The sequence below is a fragment of the Sceloporus undulatus genome, chromosome 4 (assembly GCF_019175285.1).
Source record: "Sceloporus undulatus isolate JIND9_A2432 ecotype Alabama chromosome 4, SceUnd_v1.1, whole genome shotgun sequence".
Taxonomy (NCBI): domain Eukaryota; kingdom Metazoa; phylum Chordata; class Lepidosauria; order Squamata; family Phrynosomatidae; genus Sceloporus; species Sceloporus undulatus.
The window spans coordinates 68215478-68228848 of record NC_056525.1 but is presented as its reverse complement, the minus strand read 5'-3'; the positions used below and the strand labels follow the sequence as shown (position 1 = coordinate 68228848).

Sequence of the window (13371 nt, the reverse complement as noted above, 5' to 3'; positions counted from 1 at the left end):
CTTGTCTGGATTAAGCTTCAATTTGTTTGCCCTCATCCAGTCCATTACTGACATCAGACACTGGTTCAGCACAGGGACAGCTTCCTTGGAATCAGATGGAAAGGAGAGATAAGAGTTGGGTGTCATCTGCATATTGATGACACCGTGCCCCAAAACTCTGGATGACCTCTCCTAGCGGTTTCATGTAGATGTTAAACAACATGGGGGACAAAACAGAACCCTGAGGGACTCCACAGGCCAGCGGCCAAGGAGTCGAACAGGAGTCCCCCCAAACACCACCTTCTGGGTCTGCCCCTCCAAGAAAGACCGGAACCACTGCATAACAGTCCCCCTAAGCCCCATCCCAGAGAGGCGGCTCAGAAGGATACCATGGTCGATGGTATCGAAAGCCACTGAGAGATCTAACAGAACTAACAGGGACACACTCCCTCTGTCCAGTTCCCTGCGAAGGTCATCCACCAAGGTGACCAAAGCCGTCTCTGTGCCATAGCCAGGCCTGAAGCCAGATTGAAATGGATCTAGATAATCTGTTTCATCTAGAAATCCCTGGAGCTGGGAGGCCACCACTCGTCCCAGAACCTTGCCCAGGAATGGAATATTAGAGTAAAAACAATGAAATAATTAATAAGAATGGCACACAATAAAACCAAAATAAAGCTAGCAATCAATAATAAAAACACTGCAAACAAAAAAATCCAAACAAAGACTAGCAACAAACAGAAGACTTCTATTGTAGCAAAATTTAATGCAACTTACTAAAAACACTAAAAAAGAGGGCAAGTCCTAGTTCAGTGTCACTCACGAAAACTGAACAACCAGAAGCACTGTATAAGCAAGAGCCAAGTCTACTTCACACCTATGCACTGCCTTTCCTTAGCAGGAGAAGTAAAGATTTCCACTGTAATGAGACATCAAGCCCCAAAAGCTGTCTGGGATCTCACTGTGGCTAACATCCAGGGGTGTCACTTCATATGTTAAAACAGAAAATGCAAATCACTCCTTTAAAAGGGTACCATGCCAAAGTCTAAGAATTAAAATCTTCCCATTGAAACAAAGGGTAAATTTAAAAAGGCAAACAAAGGCCAATTGCATGGTGTTCAACACACATCCAGATGTACTACTATTTCCTTATAATGTACTGTGTTCAAATTTATGGCATATAGATAGCCTTTAGATACAGGGGAGAAACCCTCTGAAGTATTGATTACTGGTGTATTATTTATCAAAATGGTAAAAATTATACATTTGCTATTTTAGCCAATATATGAGTACAAAGAGCACCTATACTAGAAAAGTGTGCTTCATCAAATCCTTCTTTGCAACAATATCAGCAAAACATATCCTAGAAAAACAATGATTTAAGCAGAGCAAACATCTTGAATTGCTGAAAGGTGGAAAGGAAGAATACATTTCAGAACAAAGAAAAGTTTTGTACAAAAATGTTCTCTCTTCATCAAAACAACATTCATCATATGTTCCATCTATTCAGCAAGCAGTTTAGAAAATGAAAAAGGAAATGAAATGACTTATTTTTAAAAGATCTTAAAGCTTTGTAGCCTTGTAGTGGAAGACTTCTCATTAGTCCTTAGGCAAATCGGGATGATATATAAGAAGCAGCCTGATTCTGAGTCAGTCTACCTATTTAGTATCTACAACAACTGCCAGCAATTCTACAGTATCAGACAAGAGTCTTTCCCAGTCCTACCTGGAGACACCAAAAGTGAAATGGGTTATTTGTTTGCAAGACATGTTACAAGGTTCCTACTACTAAGCTCCAGCCCTTGACCAAATTTAATAAGGAAATTGTTCACATCAAAAAACAAAGGTGTCACTATCTCAGTCACCCATGTAGACAGTTTTGAACTCTGGAATATTTTGGTTCTTGGAATTCTGGAAAAACCTGTATATTATTTACATAGGTGCTGCATAAGCCCAGTTTCCAAAAGAAGCATAATTTTACTGGCTTTATCTAAAATGTACAATAAATTAGATGATACCTATAAATATTACAATCATCTCAATTACTGTAGCAAAGATTTAAATCTGTAGTGTCTTGCAACACATAACGGGCAATATCTGGGGCCTAATTATCACTACAGTGGACATGGATTAGAGAGTTTTGGAACAAAATCAGACACACACCCCCCACCTCCAGTGTAGCCTCCTTCATGTTGCCCAAAGAGGGAAATCTAAATTGCTCAGCACTGACCTCACCTTGCTCTAGCTGAACTACTACACCACTCACTTGTGTGGGAGTGGATTTAGATTACAACCAGGTGTTTGCGGAAATCCTAGCTTTAGTTCAGTTTTTAATGAGAGGAATTTAAAAAAATCTCTGCTAACATTTCAATTTAACCATATCCATTGGTGTACACTATAAATTCTGGCTCAGCTGACTGGGATCCCCAGATTGCGACAACCTTTTCCTCACAATTCACATCAACACAACATGTTTCAGAAACACGGAACAACTGTGAAGCTTCCTCATTTGGTTTCTGTCCACCACAGAACTACTTAATTTTTATTAAGTTTTCTAGTTTTAGACCAGGAGGCTATAATATTATCCACACTTATTTCACTGAAGTCAGTGAGGCTTATTTCTGAATAAACATGTATAAATCAGACTGCTAAGTATATTATTTTTCTGAGTCTCATTGTACTTCCTTCCATATTCATTCAAGTTTGTATTGATATTGCATAGACATACAGTATCACATGTTCAAAGCAGTGGTCAGCCCATCTAACAAGTTTTGCACCACATGAATGCATACAAAATTCTTCAATTTCTGTACTCATTATAGGATAAGTAGGGTATATAATACAATTGTTTATGTCAATGTTCAGAGGATTGCATATTAAGAAAGTACAGTTCAAAATTAGAACTACAGTTGTCCCTCCATATTCGCTAGGGTTAGTGGAACAAGACCCTCGTGAATATAGAAAAACCACAAATAACAAAAACACTGTTTTTACCTGAGAGGACACCTCTCTAGGAATCTCTAGGTCCTCCAGTGCAACTCTGTGGTCAATGTCCAACAGACACTGACCATAGAATGGCACTGGAGTAGCTAGAAATGGTCTTTCAGTGCAACTTTTAGTTAAAGTTGACCACAGAGTTGCACTGGAGGACCTAGAGACAGTCCTAGAGAGAACATATTAATGAAATCCGTGAATAATCAAATCCACAAATATCAAAGCCGCAAATATGGAGGGATGACTGTATATTATTCATCAAAAGCATGGCATTTGAAACAGAGAGACACCAAAAGATCTATACCAACACAAACAACATTTCATCATTTTACAAAATGCTAAGTGCAAATAATGACATTATCTGTGATGTATTATTTTGGGGGATAACAAGGACTAAACAGCATTCTTTTGGCAAAATAGCTGGTACTTTCGGAAGGTAACAAATAATGTTTTTCTGTTATTTCCACCAGTTGTTGGGAAAGGAGGCTCCTTTGAGGGTACTGGAGGATTTTTTTTTATTCTAAGTTTAAAAAAAACTATTGTACTGTAAAATGAGTAATGTGCTACCCTTTTCAAAAGTATCACTAATATGTTAGGTTTTTCAAATCATGAAACAAGATTAAAATTGATGATTAGACCAGTGCTATTCAAAGTGGTGGTTCATGGACTGGAATTGGTCATAAACCATCAGCTGCTGGTCCATTGACAACTTCCAAGAAAGAAACAATGGTTGCCAAAGGTACTAGTTCTGGGCATATTAGGGTGGGGTGGGGAATTACCAGTACCCTACATCAGATAACTATCTCTTAGATTATCTTGGAAATGGAAACATCCATATTGCCATGATCTCATAACAGCTTCAGTTAAGAGACAGGAAAATGAGAGTCTCTTTTAAAAGTTTGCCTGCCTTATCTTTCTTTGATTTTTTTTAGAACTAGCAAATTGACTTTCATTGCTTTCATTAGTGTTTTGATTTATTGTTCTGTAAACTGCACTTGGACTCATGTGGGGTGAAAAGTGGCATACAAATTTAGTTAATAATAACAAATTTTATGAGACAATATCACCAGTGTATTCACTAGAAACACACCTCAAGTATTTAGTCCAAAATATGTGTGGCCATCTTATTTTAAATTAAATGCAAGAACTTTAAAATCCCAGAGAAGTTGCAAAAAGAAACTTGACATAATGCACAAGGATGCTACTGCATCAAGTGTGAGGTGCCATGGAAGACAGTTGCAAAATTACTAACAGGAGCCCCTTTACAGCAATACCTTTCTCACATACAAACCCCTCACACCTGTCCTTCAGACTACATGTGTCTTGCACCAGTCAGGACAGAACATATTTTTGTTTTGGCAAAGAAATGCTGGCTTTAATTAATCTGGGTGATAACTATTCATCCTTTTCAGACCACTGGAAACATGGAGGCCAAGGCCATACTGTATATAGTACAGAGGTTATACATCTGCTGAGGGCCACATTCCTTTGGGGATAATCTCTTGGGGGCTGTGTGCTGGCCATGGGTGGAGATAGCCAACAAAGTAATTCCCCTTTTCCTCTTCTCTCAGTCCTTCTCTCTCTCCCTCTGACTCTCTACCTAGTAGGCTGCCAGGGAAAGGACAGATCATTCTTGCCAGAATTGACAACTTGCAGAGGGCTTTTCAAATTAAGCTGAAGGCTGCAGACTGCACACACTAATGTGTTAGGAAGCTGCCTTATATGATCAGACATTTATTGTTGATACTGGCAACCAACAGTCCTCTATCATTTCCTTCCTACCACCCATCTACACTGGCTAAAACCCTGCTACAATCAGTTTACATGATGCACGTCTAGTTCCATGGTGAATCTGGTTCTTTTGGCTGGTACTCCAAATTAATAAGTTCCCCTTTACTCTGGAGTTTTCCAGAAAATACAGTTTTACTGGCTCTTGCTGTATATTCGGAGCTGGATTGGTCCAGATTCAGGTGGGTGGCAAACACTGCTATCCTTAATGGGCCAGTGCTGCCTGTCACCCACTTCAGTTGAACCCATACATTGGTGGGGAAGGGGAAAATACATAATCCACCCCACACTCTCATAACAACAGGCAAATACCAACTGGAATATCCCAAGGTGAGACTGTCCGCAACTCACCAACGAACATTCACATCTATTGCTCCTACACATTGGAATAAACTTCCTGAAGAGATTCGTCTCAGTCCTTCCCTTGATGTTTTCAAGATAATGTTGAAAACTCATTTGTTTCGTCTAGCATACCCTCTTGATCCATCATAGAGAATGCATCCTCCTATCCCCTATCCTGTAATGTGAAATGTATTAGGATGTTTAAGTGTGATTTTGAGATTTTAACTGCTTTTATATGATGTTTTAACCTAATGTACTTTTGATTGTACAGTATTTTATATTGTAAATCTTATGCTGTATAGTTGTTTTGAATTTGTAAACCGCTTTGATCCCAGGAAAAGTGGTATAGAAATAAAGATTTATTATTATATTATTATTATTATTAAAAAGCCTTCCTCCCCAGTGCTCTGGATCCTTTGCTGCTGCCACTATCCTGTCCAAGCATCAGATTCCTGCACACACATCCAGCTGATCCCACCTGGCAGAGCCCCACTGTCCATGCAATTGCCCTCCCTACCTTGATCACATTGCTGGATGCCTCATAGGGACATTGCTGATGTTGTCACCAGCAGAGGTCTGAGGGTGTGTGGCTAGGAAGTCAGCAGGACCAGAATACCAGCACAGGTAACCCATGGAAGTAGGGGACAACAAAGTGGTGCTGATTTGCATTCAGGCTGGGGAACTGTGTAGACATCCATATGACATCGGATCGCTTTATTAACAATGTGTGACTGGATTCAGGGCAAAATACTCCCACTGGCACCTGGAATATTTGGGCTGATGTAGTCAAGCTGCTAATTGTACCTGGAGATGCCAGAGGTTGAATCTGAAGTCTTTTACATGCAAAGCATATATGTGCTCTGGCAATGAGTTACAGCACCTCCTTATGTCAGGAGTAGAACAAAATGTCTTTAGGCCAGGGTTATAAAATTTAGTATTTCTAGACAAAGAAGCCACAACATGAGCTATAAGCACTTATTTCTCCCAAATATCCAGTCATTTCCATTATAAAATTGAGTGAAAGCCGTTTCACTCTAGACTTACCCACTTTAAATACTTCTAACGAAATGTTTATCTTTACAATTAAATATGTACTACTTGGCTTTTTTGTATAATACAGGTTGAGTATCCCTGCATTTGATTTTGAAAATCCAAAATGTTCCTAAATCCAGTTTTTTTCCATGGGTGCTGATAGTGACACGTTTGCTTTCTGATGGTTCAGTGTACACAAACTTCAGTCTATGTTCAAAATTATTTTCATGTTTAGACTTGGGTCCCATCTCCAAGATATCTCATTATGTATATTCCAAAATGGGGGGGGGGGGGGGTTCTGATGAAACACGGTCCCAAGCATTTTGGTTAAGGGATACTCAAACTGTACATATATATAACATATAGTGGCCAATGACTAAAAAGTTTGCCAACTGAGACAACCTCTGCTCCTCTGGGTTTGAAGAGAAATATGTTTGTAGACCTAATCATAATACCTATCTGCAGTTTTATCTCTATGTTATGGAAAGTTTCACTTACCAATTTCTGCAGGACAGAAATTAAATCTACAGGATTATTTCAGACCACACTTTTCTGGTCGACTGGCAGTCCTACATCTACCTTAACACAGACACAGTGATGTGACATAAAGTGGGAACACGTCTTTCATAAGTCTGGGTTTGTTAGTTTTTTAGGGAGGAAGTGCTACGTCCTTCACACAATGTAGCTCAATGAGGCAACTAGCAATAAAAGAAAAATTCAGACCATAACAGAAAGGGAAAACAATTGTACATATTTCCATTACTCAGCCCTCTTGCTAAGCATGGACGAGAAGACTTGGACACCAACTCAACTTCTGAATGCATTCAGCCTTATCACAGAATCGTAGAGTTGGAAGAGACCACAAGGGCCACCCAGTCCAACCCCCTGCCATGCAAGAACTCACAATCAAAGCATCCCCGACAGATGGCCATCCAGCCTCTGTTTAAAGACCCCCAAGGAAGGAGACTCCACCACTCTCTGAGGGAGTGTGTTCCACTGTCGAACCTTATCTACATGATGGCCACAACCCACAAATTAATTAAAATGCACCATTTACCTATTCATCAATTTGAAGATCTTTGTCTCATTCACACTGAGAGACAGAGAGAGAAGCTACTGAATTATCCACCATAAGACAGAGGTACAACTAGACTGTGAAAAGCATTTTTTACAATAGAATTCAATATGCTTCAGTGAAGAAAGCAGACCAACTACAGCTTCTTGTGACTGCACAGTACATTCAGAAAGATATGATACTTCTCAAAGGTAATTGCCAATAGAGAGATCATGGCACTCTGCATGCTGTGGAAATATTGCTGATACCACACTGTTACCAATTATACCACAATGTTTTCCCAAGCAAACACATGAACATCAGTAATTATGGTTTAGCATGACATACAAAATTTACCTGAGACTGTAATAGCACACAGGTACCCCATAAACCTCATTCAAGCAATCTATTATGCATCCCAGTTAGAATTTGCTCATGAAACATACCAAACTAATTCATGAGACAGATCAATTTATCAAACATGTAAAAATGAGGGGAAACTTCATGTCTGACATTTCCATACTACCAAACCCAGTAATGTTATGGAGGCAATTGCAATTCTGTGGTGCAGCTAGTTTGTGCTATCTACTGAAACTGCAAACAAGGAGGGCCAGTTACTGTCAATAGGGCTGGTGGTTTCTGCAAGACAAGCACAAGTCCCATAAGGAAACTGGACCAAGAGCTGTCAAACTTGTTTCACAAACCATATAAGATTGTGACAGCTGCCATTACTTGCAGTTCAGTCTGAAGTCACTTCAGACTCCTAAATAAAAACTTAAATCGCCCCCTCTCCCCATGTTTAATGTAAATTTAAGACTGTACAGATTATTTCAGAAGATATACACTATGCTCCTTAAACATGGCAATGGCAGAACTGCAACCCTATACTCATTTGCCTGGAAATAAAAGCCCCAGTGACAATTACTTCCAATAAAAATGCTTTGTACAAATGGTTTCACAAGAAGTTTAGAATTTGTTTTTATCTTAAGCCAGTGGTTCCTAACATGTGGGTCGGGACCCCTTTGGGGGTCAAATGGCCCTTTCATGGGGGTCGCCTAAGACCATTGGAAAACACCTATTTAATTACAGTTATGAAGTAGCAATGAAAATAATTTCATGGGTTTGGGTCACCACAACATGAGGAACTGTATTAATGGGTTGCAGCATTAGGAAGGTTGGGAACCTGTGTCTTAAGCACTGACCTTTGTAGCCCCTGAAACTGTCTGACATTCATAACTTCCACAAGCAGCATGTTTTATTTCAAGAGAAACTCTTGCTTGCAAGGAGGAAAGATTTATGAGCAGGGATGGCATCATTATGAATGACACAATGCCACACTGTGGCATTTGTCAAATCCTTAGAAATAGTTTCACAATGTTTAGATTCTGCTAAGCTGGGGCAGCTCTGGTTGGTACTTGAATGGGAAACTGCCAATGAACACCAAGTGCTGTAGGTTAAATTTCAGAGGAAGAAACTGGCAAAACTACCACACACACACACATTCTTACAGCTGAAGAGACACATGGCTTGACATCAAATATAAATTATCACACAGAAATTAAAGCTACAGTACAGGAAGTGGACTTCAATCTTGCTCCTCCAGAGTTAGAAGATAGGTATCCAGCTCAATGTGTCCCCCATCCCCGCATATGTACTATAAATGCACAAAATAAGACATACTATTTCCCTCCCACCCCCCAAAGCCATAATACTTTTACAACAACTTCCATAGCTTTCTATAAAGAAAATACATCACTAGACATTTGCAGCTCTATTCCCTAGAGCTGTATTATTCAAAGTGAGTAATTCCTAGACTGGTGCTGGCCCAAGCTGTTGGCTGCTGGTTTCTGCGAGTTTCCAGGAAAGAAGGAAACAAGCGTAGCCAATGGGCATAAATATGGTACTGGTGCCTGGCACGCTGAAAAATAATAACTGCTAGTCCCCCACATCAGATAGCCGGAGAAACACTCCCCTCGACCTATGATTGCCACCATTAGCACTCATCCACCTCAATATGTAACAGTGCAATCCAAAACCTTCTATAGTCCTATTGAGCACAAAATGGCTCACTGCACAGTCTTTTATATGTCTTCTCCGAAATATGTTTCACTGTAGTAAGTTGAGTTTACTCTTAGATCAGTATACAGGGAACTGCAACCTTAGTAAATTTGCCCTGATTTATGGGAAAGTTAAGGTACTTTATACATAGCTTCTTATTTTCAGCTGGTCTATGTGCCTCACTGGAAAAAAAAGCATTAGCAAGTTGAAACATGGCTCATCACCTCCTACCTCAGTTCCTCCATGTAAAAATAGGGGAAGGTAAGTTTATCACTTACCTGAAGGGATCTACTATTTTTTTTTCTATCTGATCATGACACAAAATTATCTTGCTTATCTTACTCTTGAAGGAATGGCTTAAAAGCAATGGCCCTTTCCAAAGCAGGAGGTCTCCTTTTGGAAGCTGTGATTCTGCTCGGCAACACAAAGTGCTACTTGGGTTCTACTTTCAATTAGTTTTTCCCTTGGTTAGTGCAAGCACTTACTTGTCAAGTCCATGTGATTAACCATATATCCAACCCTGCAGGGCTGTGACCAAATAGCAATCTGCCTGTGGGGCCTCAAAATGGTATCCAGTACAAAACACCCTCCCGCTTAAAATTAATTAAGCTTCTAAATGAGGCCTTGTCCTTATTTGCAAAAGGATGTACCACCTGGGATGTGCTGTTTCTTTCAGTGACCCCTTACTAGCTCTTTCATAGCTTTGTTGTTATGTGACTTCAAGTTGTATCTAAGTTCATACAAAACAGACAAATGCCTACCTCAAAAACATTATATCTTGGACACTATAGATTGAATCTGGACTGCAGAAATAACGCAGTTTGACACCGCTTTAACTGCCATGGCTTAGTGTTATGGAATTCTGTGATCTGTAGTTTTGTGAGCTATATAGCCTTCTCTATCAGAGAGCTCTGGTGCCACAACAAACTGCAAATCCCAGGATTCCACAACACTGAGCCACAGCCATTCAAGCAGTGTCAAAGATTTTATTCATTTACTTGTTTATAATAATAATAATAAATTTTATATATACCGCTTTTCCAAAAAGATCAAAGCAGTTTATATAGAGTTTAAAACCAATTACAAAACACATCATAAAATAGATAAAACCAAGAGCACTAAATATACAATCTAAGAACAATCATTCAATCAATCAATCAATCAATCAATCAATAGGGTGAGGTAGAGAGTCAAAGGGATCAGAGTACACGACTTCATTTTCCAGGAGGGAAGGTTTGACAGAAGAGGAAGGTTTTAAGCCTCTTTTTAAATGTTTCGGGGGGGGGGGGGTATAAGACGGAGCTTGTGGGGAAGACTATTCCTGATTTGTGGGGCCGCTACTGAGAAGGCCATCTGGGAAGTAATAACATATTTAGAAGGTGGAATTTCCAACAAGTTCTTCCCGGTTGTTCTGAGTGTGTGGGACGGATTATATTGGATGTATCTCCCGCCTTGCCCCCAAAATAGGATCCAAAGCAGCTACTGTATATACTTATATACAGTATAGTTATTATACTTATGTATAAGTCTAGAAATTTAGGTTAAAAAACTGACCCAAAAAATCCTGGGTCAACTTATCCATGGGTCAATGCAAGTACTGTATTTTAACTCATATATATATTAATATTATGTATTATGTATTTTTATGTAATTTGTAAACCACTTTGATCTTTTTGGAAAGGTGGTATATAAATTAACTTATTATTACTATTATTATTATATATGGTGAAAGGCAAGAGTTTAACCTGCCCTGGAAGCTCTGACCCATCCCCCCCTTCTAGTCTCTCATCCATCCAGCCTTTAGTATGAGCACAAATAGTTTTGCCTGCTGGAATTTTGTAAGTTCTTTGGTATTGTTTTCCTTTGCTTCATCCAGTTTAGATCCTTTTGTTATATGCTTCTAGGTTTTACCCTTGACTTATCCATGGGTCATATCAAAATCCATAATTTTGGCCCCAAAACCTACCCTCAACTTATATATGAGGTTGAGTTATAGTCGAGTATATATAGTAAATAGGATTCAAGGCCTTAGAAGTTAGAAAGTGCTTCACATAAACACTCCTGTAGTGTGGACACTAATATCCCAACAGAAAGGTCTGCTAGGACATCTCACTTTATTCCTCTCAACCGGAAGACAGAGCTGGTTGCACCTTGAACCATACTCATTCCCAATACCCTACTGTGCCATTTTAAATGGTCACTTTCTTACATACATGCACACACACAACCAATCTACAAAAGATTTTTGTGGGTTTTTCGGGCTGTGTGGCCATGTTCTAGAAGAGTTTCTTCCTGATGTTTCGCCAGCATCTGTGGCTGGCATCTAGACGCCAGCCACAGATGCTGGTGAAATGTCAGGAAGAAACTCTTCTAGAACATGGCCACACAGCCCGAAAAACCCACAAAAAACTATGGATGCCGTCCATGAAAGCCGTCAACTTCACAATTTACAAAAACATTTGTTTTCGTCCACGTGACCATGGCATGAAAAAAATACGGCATTACGCAAATCTCTCACACAAAGGTAATTAATTGAGGAAATGTGTTTGTGCAATCCACCAGTTGTCAACACTATGGCCTAACTGCCAGTACGCGCACACACACACACACACACACACACAAGCTATCCCCTCCAATTTTAATAATAATAATAATAATAATAATAATCATTTTGAAAACCACCCCAAAGTTTGTGGTCTCAAAGCTTCAGAAGAACTGGGGGGGGGGGGGGGATACACTTCTAGCTTTACGCTGAAACACACAACACTGGCAGGAAAAGTCTGGATTACACACCAGCAAAGCTTCCTTGGCAGAAAATTAACTGTGACCACAGTTTACAACGAAGTGGATAGACAAAGTGGAAGGAACTTTTGGGGGGGAGGGGGGAATCAAGAAACTAATCCAAAAATCTGTAACAGGCCCCTGGCTTTGAAACTTTTAAAACTGAGAAAGAGGGAGGCAGAAAGAAAAACCATGACTTCTTCAACCCATCTCTGGACGAGTTCCAAGTGGAAACTATATAATTTTTTAAAAGAAAAGACCTGAGGAAAGAAACTAGTTCCTCCAAAGAGGAGAATTCATGGTTACCCCTAGAAGTTTCATAGAAAGAGGGAGGTCCTTCTTCTCCAAACCTCAACAGAAATGCAAAAGAAAGTACAAACGCTGCCTTGGTCCTCCTCTCTCTTCTCCTCCTCCTCCTCAAATCAGAGTGGCCCCAGAGGTCCTCCTCACTGCCACCCCAAAATGGAGGACCTTCCAAGGGGGGAGGGGGAGGAGAAAACAAAAATGGAGGACAGGCCCCAAGAAATCAAAGCTCCAAGACACTCCCATCAATAGCAATCCCCTCCTGTGCTCAAAATGGAAGGCCTTTCGAAAACTCTTCCTGAGTAGAAGAAAGGCTGGGATAGATGAGGAGAGACATCCATACCGGAGATATACCCCAGTTTGGCTCCGCTTTAACTCCTTTCTGGCTGAAGGCTATGGAATTCTGGGAGTTGGAGTTTGTTGTGGGGTCTTCTGGACCCCACAACTAACTCCCAGAATTCCATAGCCTTCAGCCAGAAAGGAGTTAAAGCGGAGCCAAACCTTTGTTACTTACTTGTTACTTACATGGCTGTGTTACTTACTTGCTCTGTCCTGGGAAGGGGGCGCCGGTGGGGGAGCCTCCTATGGAGGGGAGCCCTCAGTGACAGGAAAAGACTGGACTCCCAGAGGAAAGGAAGGAAGGAAGAAAAGGAGGGAAGGAAGGAAGAAGGAAAGAAGGAGGGAGGCTCTGCTGGCTGGCTCTGGAATCCGTGGAGCGCTGAGAGCCGGGAACCGACCCAGAGCGACGGGAAAGTTTTTCTGCGAAGGAGGGAGGAGCAGAAAGTTGGGAAGAGAGAGAGAGAAGGAGGGAAAGAAGGAGGGAAAGAGCCAGCGCCCTCCCTCCGTCGCCGAGGGAGGAGACCACCTCCACTGCTGGAGGAAAGGGACTGAACCCCTCTCTCCCTCTCTCTCTCTCTCTCTCTCACACAGGACGAATGGATGCCCCCCTTAAAAACACATTCGCACTACCGGAGGAACGGGTCCCCCCCTCACACACAGAGAGAGTACTGGAGGAATGGGTCCCCACTTCAGACATACAC

The 13371-nt window shown here is 40.6% G+C and overlaps 1 protein-coding gene across 5 annotated transcripts in view; it reads right to left on the bottom strand.

Annotated features, from left to right (window-relative positions):
* TEAD3 (TEA domain transcription factor 3) overlaps positions 1-13116 on the bottom strand; it is a 96619-nt gene extending 83503 nt beyond the window's left edge. For 2 of the 5 annotated variants that reach the window (XM_042462570.1, XM_042462569.1), the window contains exon 1: positions 12874-13116. The gene's annotated coding sequence lies outside the window, so the exon portion shown is untranslated. Of the gene's footprint in view, positions 1-12334; positions 12437-12873 lie in introns of those variants that run through there. The other 3 variants (XM_042462574.1, XM_042462573.1, XM_042462572.1) reach the window with 2 other exon arrangements.
* Between the last annotated feature and the right edge of the window lie 255 nt (positions 13117-13371).